Source organism: Crassostrea angulata, chromosome 4 (genome assembly GCF_025612915.1).
Source record: "Crassostrea angulata isolate pt1a10 chromosome 4, ASM2561291v2, whole genome shotgun sequence".
NCBI lineage: Eukaryota > Metazoa > Mollusca > Bivalvia > Ostreida > Ostreidae > Magallana > Magallana angulata.
The window spans coordinates 5,562,465-5,572,792 of record NC_069114.1 but is presented as its reverse complement, the minus strand read 5'-3'; the positions used below and the strand labels follow the sequence as shown (position 1 = coordinate 5,572,792).

The following is a 10,328-nucleotide window of genomic DNA, read 5'->3' as shown; positions in this document are numbered from 1 at the left end:
AAACATACTTTTAGAAATATAGGTATTACACAAAGCAGCAGCTATATGCAAAAAGTTCACTATGAATAAACAATTGATTCATATTAAATTTTGAAGGGATTGTATTTTAATTCTAAATATAATCATCGAAATGTTTCATTTTTTCGTCTGACTGTTAAAAATGTAAGCATGTAAGCATTAAATGATAAGAATAAACATAAACAACTGGTTAAATCAATCCAAGTTATATATATTATTGAAATAATTTGTGCTTATTTGCTGTTGAATTTTGAACCGGTTTCATGATATTGTCACCGTGTGAGAAACATGCACTTATTTAGAGTGACATATTGTTTTTAATTTAGTGCTAATTAGTTCTTATTAGACCTTCACCGCCGGATGTCACCTGTTATTGAACTAATTATATATCTTGAGTAATCCTTTAAATTAATTATTGTATGTGTCAAGAGTAACTCTATTCATTTACACCTGTATGTATGTTTTACCTATAAATAAGTCGTTATCCACAATGATCGTCAGTAGGAGACTGGACGTTGTACGTATTGTCCATGCCGACTGTATTGTGTAGAAACGACAAGTTTGGATCGTTAATAAATTGTTATTCGACATACCGACTTGTGTATTTCTACCGGTCATATTTGTTGGAGAATTCCTAGGGGTAAAGATACCCGGGGCTGCTACATATACCTTGTAGTAGTCAGATCCCAGTACCTACGCACAGCAGCGAGCAATCCCCAATCCATGGATTTCTTCTTTCCCCTAAGCCCTGCGTGGATGCAGTAATAGTTATTTTACGTTCTCTTTGTAGGGAAATGCCCACGAGCAAAGATTTTGCTTTTTAAGTTCCCTACAATGGCGCTTGAAGATACTTGCAGCGGTGGTATTGTTCCTATGTTATTTTTAAAAACACGTTTACTTAATTAAACTTTGCTGATGCTATTAAAAAATGCGTATCATCCATTTTTTAGGGAATGACGTGTACATCAACAATTTGCATTTCACGCCCAGTTCCGAATCTTTAATGGACAGAAAATCTACAAGTATTTATTTTAATTGTATTTGGTATTTTTTTGTGTTTCTTAAAATACGAACTTTTGTGGGAGGAATTTAGGCTTCATTTTCATATATCAATCTGATTGCTATTCATAAATTTTTCTCTTCAAAAAAGAATATTAGAAAACCTTTTGCAATTCATAACGTTCGTGACTTACATTTTAACAAAATTTTGATAATAAAGATTTCTCTTTCAGTTCACTTTATCTTCAAATCAGGAACAAAGACACATAACACAGAATACAAAGTACTCCCTACCAATATAAAAAGTTTACCTTTTTTATGACTTCGGCTAAAACAAAATACGTTTTAAAAGAGATTTTGCAACGTTCGAAAACAGAATTGACCCTTGGAATAGTTACTTCCTGTCTTACCATAGAGTTTGTATCCGAGTACCACGAGCAAGACTTTGAAACATGGACCGAAGGATGCATAGCGACAACTGAACATTGTTTTCATGACGTAGAATTACTTTTAGTGAAAGGTAGATCCGATGAACTACATCACACTCAGAGAGAATTAAATAAATCACAGCCAGCTGGAGATGGCTCTCTCTCAGTGTTCACGATGAAGGATATTGATGGGGTGTTTCTTCTAAGCAGTGTAGACTGTTTGATATCCTTGATATTAGAACTACAAGAACAATTTCAAACTATTAGTTTTTGGAGGCCAGAGAGGGACGAAGAAGTTAAAATTAATGTTCTAAACTTGACCACAATGCAATGGCGTTTAAATGCTATATTTAAAGGAACGGAAAAGATGAAGACATTATTTCAAAGTATAAAGATATGTGTCAATGAAAATGAAACCGTGCTTTGGATTTTAGGAAACGAAAACGACACCTCAGAGGCAACTGAGTACTTAAACAATTTCTCCTGGATGGAAGGAGTTCCGCGGGATTATTGTCAATGGGCTGAAGGTTTTCAATTGTATTTGGCAAGAGAAAATGTCCAATTGTTTATTGATAGGAATATTACAAATCAAGACGATACCTGGATAATTGATATGCATGGAAAACATGGCAATTCGCTTGTTGTTTTTGGAAAAACCGAAGAAGATGTGAAATCCATACAGAAAAGTTTGATAGAATCTGTGAGGAAATTTGAATTATCTGTTATAAACAAGCCAGTTTTTGGCTGAATTTGTGAACATTTGTAAAACACAAGCTTTGTATCTTGAAAAATTTTACGATGGGAAATTTCTTTTCTATATAGACGATGTTAAATATCCCGGAGTCTTGGTGTTAACTTTTGTGTTTACCGCCGATGTTGAGAATGATACATCGTTGAAAATGCTTCTTGCAGATTTACATTCAAATAAAAAAATAAGTTTGTCAAAAAGTGTGAAACAGATGGAGTGGCTTGAACAGTTTTATCGAGGTGATCTTATTGCGGCAGCTGAAAGCAAAGGTGTAATTCTAAAATTTCAAAAGGACACGGTTGCTGTTGAACTAGAAGGAAATCTGACAGCTTTGAGTGAATTGATAAAGGTTGTAGACGCAGTTTGTATGAAAGAGGAACACATACTACTGCCGCTAAAAGCCCTACCCGAGGAAGTGGTTAATTTCCTCAGGGATTACCAATGTAGCTTTGAATATATCAAGGCTGAAAATTGTAAATTGTGGATAAGAGGGAAGATAGGAATCGTTGCTATCAGCAGTCAGTCTGGGTTTGATAATATCAATGCCCAAGTCCGAGTTTTGGTTGTAAAGGAAGATCACTCAGGTAAACGTAAAAGTCTTATATTGACTTAAATATCTAAACATTAACTGATAAGTGTTTTTCTTATTTAGATAAATAAACAAACACAACCTATATTGACTTGACAATTTTAATAGCAAGCCTGGCATTTAATATGAAAATTATGTTACCGATACTTATACTCTCTCTTAGCAGTGATTAGACAGTAATATTAATAAAAATTAATAGTATTTGTAATTATAAAACTACTGTAATTCTTGAAAATCTTTTTTTTTCATGGATTGGAATAGATCATGATATCCAGTGGTTTGATGAGAGTTGCACGAATGTAAAGTGTCCAGTCTTAGAAGATAGAGACAAAGGGGATGTACTTCTCCTTGACAGTGGCTTTAAGTTACTGTTTCAGGGTGTTAAAGAAATGAGGAAAGTGTCGGTAGCTTTCGACATGCAAGAATTATCATCCACACAGACACATCTTTTCCTAAAAAGTATTTTAGACCAAGCTGTTGATTTACCAGACGGTCTGATTATTCTGTTACATCTCCTTGATGATGCCATGTTCCAGACCGCTGCCGAGTACTTGCACAAATACGAGACCTATCTTAGAGATGGACTCGAACAAGGTAAACTATATTTTTAATCAATTTAGATGTATTGTTAGATTGCTTCTATTCAGTGCGTTTTGTGTATTACCATCCATAGTTTTAATTTATTAAACACGTTTATTATTTTAGTTTTTGTCAACATTATCTAAGAAAAATTTCACAAACAACATTAAAAGCTTACTTATTATCAACAATTTAAGCTAAAAGAGAAGCAAATGCCATGCATATGTTCCCCTAGAGCTTAATTGGTTAAAAAAAAAATATTTGAAATGTGTTTGATTAAACTGTGTTTAAAGGTATCTAACATATGATGCTTTAGCATAAGTTTTGAAATATTTTACAGGCCGTCAAAGGAAACAAATCAGGGTGCGTGTCATTCAAGGAAAAATAGCGGAACTTCCCGACGAGGCACGTTATTTTACTCACTCCATTGAACGTTATTTGATTATCTAGTGCAATATCGAGTGCAATTGAACCTCAGGTGCAAATAACATTTATTGTTTCATATTTCGTTTTGACTTTCAAAGGTTGATGTTATTGTAAATACGTCATCTCCAGATTTGGATTTAACAAGAGGGGCTGTTTCTAGGTCAATTTTAAGGGTTGCCGGGGATGAACTAAAAGAGGAGATAGCTCAAATTCCCGTCATAAAACACGGTAGTTCAAGAGTAAGAGTGGAATACGGTGACGTTGTGGAGACCATGGGGCATGGTTTAAAGTGTAAGAGGATTTTCCATGGCACTCTTTGCAAGTGGAATGATGATAACATGAAGTCTCAAGACGTAAGCATGAGGCTTAAAATTATTATGAGAAAGAGAGAGAGAGATAGAGGAGAGAAACTACAATATAAAAAATAATTCTAAAAATTAAAACAATTGAAATTGCAGTATGTTTTCCTGTATTATTTTAAAAATGAATGGCATATGTTATACTTTGAAGAAAATTACAATAATGATATTGTCTATTACAAATTATCAATCTCATGAAAAAAAATTGTTATGTGACAAAATTTCATGTAATAATTTTTAACTTTAGATTGATAATTTGTTAAAAACAATATTATAATTTTCCATTGTGTAGCATTAATTTTTAACGGAACATGATTTTTATTGCCAATTATAGGTACTCCAGCGATTTGTGAAAAATTGTATCTCTTTAGCAGACGATAGAAAATTTAAAACGTTGGCTTTCCCTGCCATTGGGACGGGACATTTACAGATTCCTCCAGATGTCGTGGGGTCGTGTATAAAGAGGATGGTCGAGGAATACTCCATGTCTCACCCCCACACCTCTGTAGAAGAAATAATTTTCGTGATCTATGAAATGGACATCGGCATTTTACAGGTAAATAAAAATATCATTGGTTCTCTTGTAATTTACACCTTAAAGAACTGCATAGTGTGTTATCTTTTTTCATGTCAATTCAAGTAAAAATATTGTCTTCAAAAGGAATATCCTTTTTTAAACATTTTACTCCGTCTACAAGCGGTTAAAACATTGTATTTTTAGCGCAACGGTACATAATGTTCAGAAGAGCAAATGTTGTTGGTCATATGCCTGTTCATCATCTAAAAACGATTTAAATTCTTGTGCACATGTGTATGCTAATTTCAACTTAAAAACCCAGAGAGAAATGGATTTCTGTAAACATTTTCAGAAATCTTTCTTCGATATAGATGGCTAAGTTTATCAAAAAAAGGTTCCAACCCTCTTTATAAAACAGGCAATCAGGAAATAATTGAGTGGAATGTAGTGCTTTAAAAATTTTATTTCATTTTAAGAATATGTCAGGTTTATCAAATTAATAATCATAAAAAGGGCAGGTCAAAGTTTTTCAACTACTTGGGCTTGGAGGTCCTACGTGGTAGTTAATTACAGAAATTCGTAGAAAAATGTCAATATTTTCTGTGAAATAAATTTGACAGCAGGACAATATGCTATTAGAGTGTACAATGACCATTAAGTTAGAAGATGGACCCGCTTAATCATGATGGCACCTCTTGTCTTAGAATTTAGTTTCACGGATCAAAAGACTACCGGGAATTTCTAATTTTACAAAAGTAAAATGAAATAGCGACCAAAATTTTAGAAAAATAAATGCATGCTATTTTATTTCAATTAATACTCTCATCAGCGAGAGGCCATTATAAGGAGAAGGGGTGGGAATGGTAGAAACTTAAAATATAACCACAGGCACCCGATGTTATGTATTTTCTCATAATAAAAAGAAATAACTCCAATTATGTAGAAGGTATATATTCGTTTATATGAGAAAAGTATGTAACATCATTATCTCTTTCTTTATTAGTGCATATATAATGACAAAAGGAATTACAACTAAACATATGTGTTATCCGAAATCTATTTCCCTTTGTTTATACTAGTTCTGGGTTTTTTTTTTCTTATTTAGAAATTCAAAGACATTTTGGAAACAAATAAAGGTAACAGAAATGTTATGTTTTAACTGTTGTAAAGCAAAAATGCGAAAAACGAGAAAATTTAAACGCATACTTATTCTAGCGCAAACGCAAGCTGTATTACATTCATTTGGCGAAGCAAAACATTAATTTAAATGAATTATTTTATTTGTAAATTTTAGAGACCTTAGTTTGGTTAATGAGGTTCAAAAACCCATTGCACAAAATACTGTTTGTACTTTAAAAGGTTCACTTTTTTAGTTTGAAACGAGGAAATAGTTTATATGTAAAATTGATGTTTATAAAAATTGTGGAAATGTTTTTGTTTTTATAACAACGTAAACATTTTTGACAGACGTGGTTGATGAAATAGTTCCTCCCACGCTGTACCGATTTTCTGTATTTGGCGAGATGCATAATATTATTGGTGTAATGAATTTACTCACGGGATTGTTTAGAGAACATATCATTACCACTACCAAATCTAAGGAGTTGCAAAATCAGAAGGTAATCTTTCAGACACGAATACGATAATGTTTTTGAATTACGATAACAGAAAAACAAAGATGTAATTGATCTATAAAATGCTGAAAGGAATTCTTTTTTATACATTGTATATAAAAAGAAAATTCGGGCTCGTGAAGAAAAGGAATACAAAACGAGTAGTAACCATCGGCAGGAGAATACACAGGTGGAAGAGTGTCAAGACAAAAAGACAAAAAGCAAGTATATATATACATATCTCTCTCTTTGTCTCTCTGTCTCTCTCTCTCTCATACATTAAACAAATATAATTGTTTTATTGTTTCTTTCGATAGGAAGGACGTCACAATATTGAAGTGTACCATACGACTCTTACCCTTTATTAATATTTTCAATTTTGTTTTTTTTTTAAATAGATGAAGAGAAAAATTCACATGAGGATATCTCGAGGGTCCCCACTGCTTCTGGACCCTTGGAAAAGGAGTAAGGATTTTGCATATACGAGCTCAATTTACTGCCAAATCTTGTAAAGTTTATGCGATTTTCTTCAGTAGATCTGTCGTTGAATAAATATCTGTTAAGTTCTCAAAGTACTTTTAATTGATCATTACGTAACAACCGGCATTTCCACGCGGCATCAATACTTCATATCAATAATAAAAGACATGTATTATGCTAATAAGGCGAAATTAGATACATCTATTCGTGTAACGAATACACTTTCTAGAAATTTGAGATATTTTTGTGATAAATCAAACATGTCCCTAAATTAAGTCCTTGTATTAATTATCAAATATCCCTTAGGAACCAGTCAGTTCTGGATCACGACGACGAAAGATGCCTTCTGCTGCAAAGTAAAAACAGCATGACTTTATCAGAGAATACGCTTGGGCCGATTCTAAAAGATGTTGAATGCGATGTTGTTTGTCCATTCATAAAGAATTGTTGTGCTATGATAATATTTAAAACAACCAAAGGTAATTTTGATCACTAGGTAAATAACTTCATATATAGGATGCAGTGATGTAGTGGTTATTACGGGGTATCTGTGGTTTTGATGCTTTAAAAATTAATTTTTGTTTATTAGTCAGTCATAATTGTATAATATTTGATTTCTTTAGATGCAGACAAATTATTTCCTATATTTGCAAACGAAAGTTTTGATGTACAAAAACTTCCAAAGCAGGTAAGAACAATGAGAACCTAACATATCGTCAAATCATGCAATGGGTCCTTTCAAGAGAGGTGGGTAGCCTTTCAATATTTGCTTCCAAGATTGGTTCAAAGTTTTAAAAATATCTCGCTCAATCTTCATTATACCAACATAACCATTTAGCATTGCTGGAAGCCTTTGGTTAAATTACTTAAAAGAATGAATTGTAATTGTAAGGATGAGCCATCCTATAATTCAATGTTTATCAAATAAAACTATTATACTTATAACTTTTATTATCATGCTAAAAGACACTATCTGTTGTTGCTCTCTGAAATTCTTCACCTCAATTATTATGAGCCCTCATTTTCTGTATTTCATACAAGTAGTAATTATTAATCCTGATTTTCGAGTGGATAATATGCCATGATTTTCTGTATATATTGTACAGGAAGTGAAAGACACGAAGGCGAAGCTGGGTCCTAAAGTAATCAGTGTATTAGAGAAACGGAAAATGTCCAGTCAAGAGTTTTACCGGAGGACAGGGGGAACTCTCTGTATCCAGACGTGGACAGTCACGGGCAATCTGCTGGTGTTACAGCACGTGCAGAAGTTCTTGAAAGATGTCGTGAAGGAATTCTCGAGACCGCAAATTACCAAGACAGAGAATGTAGAAGACTACCGATTATTGATGTATTTTTAAAAACTGTATTGGTCTTTCCTTCCTTTGCAAGCTATTTGAGAAAATTCCTCCCTATCAATGTTCATTTAAGAAACTGCATTATTTTCCTTTTCGGTTTGCAATTTGTTTGGATGAGGTAGTTTTGTTGCATTTTATATAATTCTGAATTTATTTAGTTTGATTTTGTATAGAAAGCTGTTTTACTGGTGAATTCATCAGGTTTCTTAATTCAGAGGAACTCATTGATTTTATTTTTGAGTTTGCATATCGAATTATTTTTTTTTCTCCACCTTATATCAAAAACTGAAAAATGAATCAAGCATTATGCAAATAGTGTTGTTTAATTGTTCTTAATATTTAGGTTAGATACATCAAGATATAAATCTAGTGTTGAAATTTACCTTTACCATGTAGACAAATTTCAATCATCACTGATTTTAACCAATCAATAATAATGTCAACATTATAATTTTTACTTTCAAATTTTTTCATATTATATCATTCGTCAAATATTGTTAAATTTGAAAAGTCTAAAACGGTGGAAGTATTTTGATTTTAATTTACTTTTATTCCAATTTATGTCGACAGTTGTCCCATACCATCTTAACTATATTTATCAGCACGGGCTCCCAGTTTTAACAGTTCAAGTTGGAATGGAAACATTCTGATTTTAAGTCGTTCTGGTCTCTAGAATTTTTTGGTGAAATATACCTTCAAGTTATTGTTTAGTTCTGAAATAAGTTTATCCCCTTTAAAATGGTGTGCATTATTCCATTTATTTCTTTTATGAAACAGGGCTATTTGATCTCATTCATTTAATGATGATCTGTTTAAAGCAATATGAGCTGCAATTTTCATGATGAATTTTTGTTACCGAAAATGTTATTTTCTACTAAAATGACATAAATATCATGGTTTTTAAATTTCTGTTTGCCAAATTTTTGTGAAAAGGGCCGTTAAAGAGCCTTAATTGGAGCGAAATTGAATTATTGTCGTCCTGTACAAAAATTGATTGGCTATATGTTCCTTAGAAGAAATATCTTCCCTCTGACAAAAATTAATGATTTTTTTTTCAACCTTATTTATCCTTAAAGTTTAAGTTATATGCAGACTTAGCATACTAGCAGATTTTTACAGCAAAATAAAATTCTAAAAAAATACAGCACATATTGCTTTAAGATTCAATTACAATGTCCTGAATTTACCTCACATCATTTATACTTTTTCAGTATTACTTTGCATTAAATGTTGTATCAAATTCAGATGATATACATTAGAATTTACGAATACTATTTTGAATGTTTGCACTTCCAAGTAGGTTACTCACAATTTGTGTAAGATAACACAATGACATTCTGTATTTAAATTGTTTCACTATTTTAAGGATAGTTTCCACTATACATGCATGTATATCCAAAAAACTTTTATTTAGAGTTGTCCTGGCATTTATACAACAAACTATACTATTTATAGTTACTGTACTAGATACTGTGGTTTCATTAATATTCAAGGGTATCAATTTTCGTGGATAAAGTAAAAATCACAGTTTCAAGGATATGTAAATTCGTGACCAATTACCCCATCAATACAGAATGTTAATAGAAATTGCATTTCAATAAACATTTAATTTCATGGATTAACTTAAAAACGAAATCCACGAAAATTGGTATTCAACGAATATTGATGAAACCACAGTACTAGTAACTAAAAAACGCTAAAATAGATCTTGTTCAGAACTATGATAAAGCCACGCTTAGGTAAAATTTTTAATATATTTAAAAGCAATACAATGGTTTAAAAATTAATACTTTTAAATATTATTAATACCGGTGGAATTTTGTATAAAAAAAAATAAAGGGTGTGTTTTACAAAAATAAACTTCAGACAAAGTCGTAATCTCTTTCTCATAGAATGTTTTCCTTAGCATAGTTTAATCAACAAATTCTATATATTTAAGGATTATATATTATTGTATTAGTTTCAACAAATATAAATTCTAAATTGTATCTAAAAAGGTTATTAATTAACTATAACTTGTGGTTTTTAAAACTTTAATTACTTATCAATCCCAGTGTTTGACACTAAAGCAAAATGTCTTATCCCTAGTCAACACTGCAGACATAACTTGGTAAGCATGCCTTTCAAAGATATTATCAACACCTCATGCTGACAATTAATAAGATTAAGAAAGCATCATTTTTACACAGATAAATTATACGCGATGCCTTAAAGATA

The 10,328-nt window shown here is 31.8% G+C and overlaps 1 pseudogene; it reads left to right on the top strand.

Moving 5' to 3' along the window:
• Positions 1–814: 814 nt before the first annotated feature.
• LOC128180571 (uncharacterized) lies at positions 815–8,114 on the top strand (annotated as a pseudogene).
• The last annotated feature ends 2,214 nt before the right edge of the window (positions 8,115–10,328 follow it).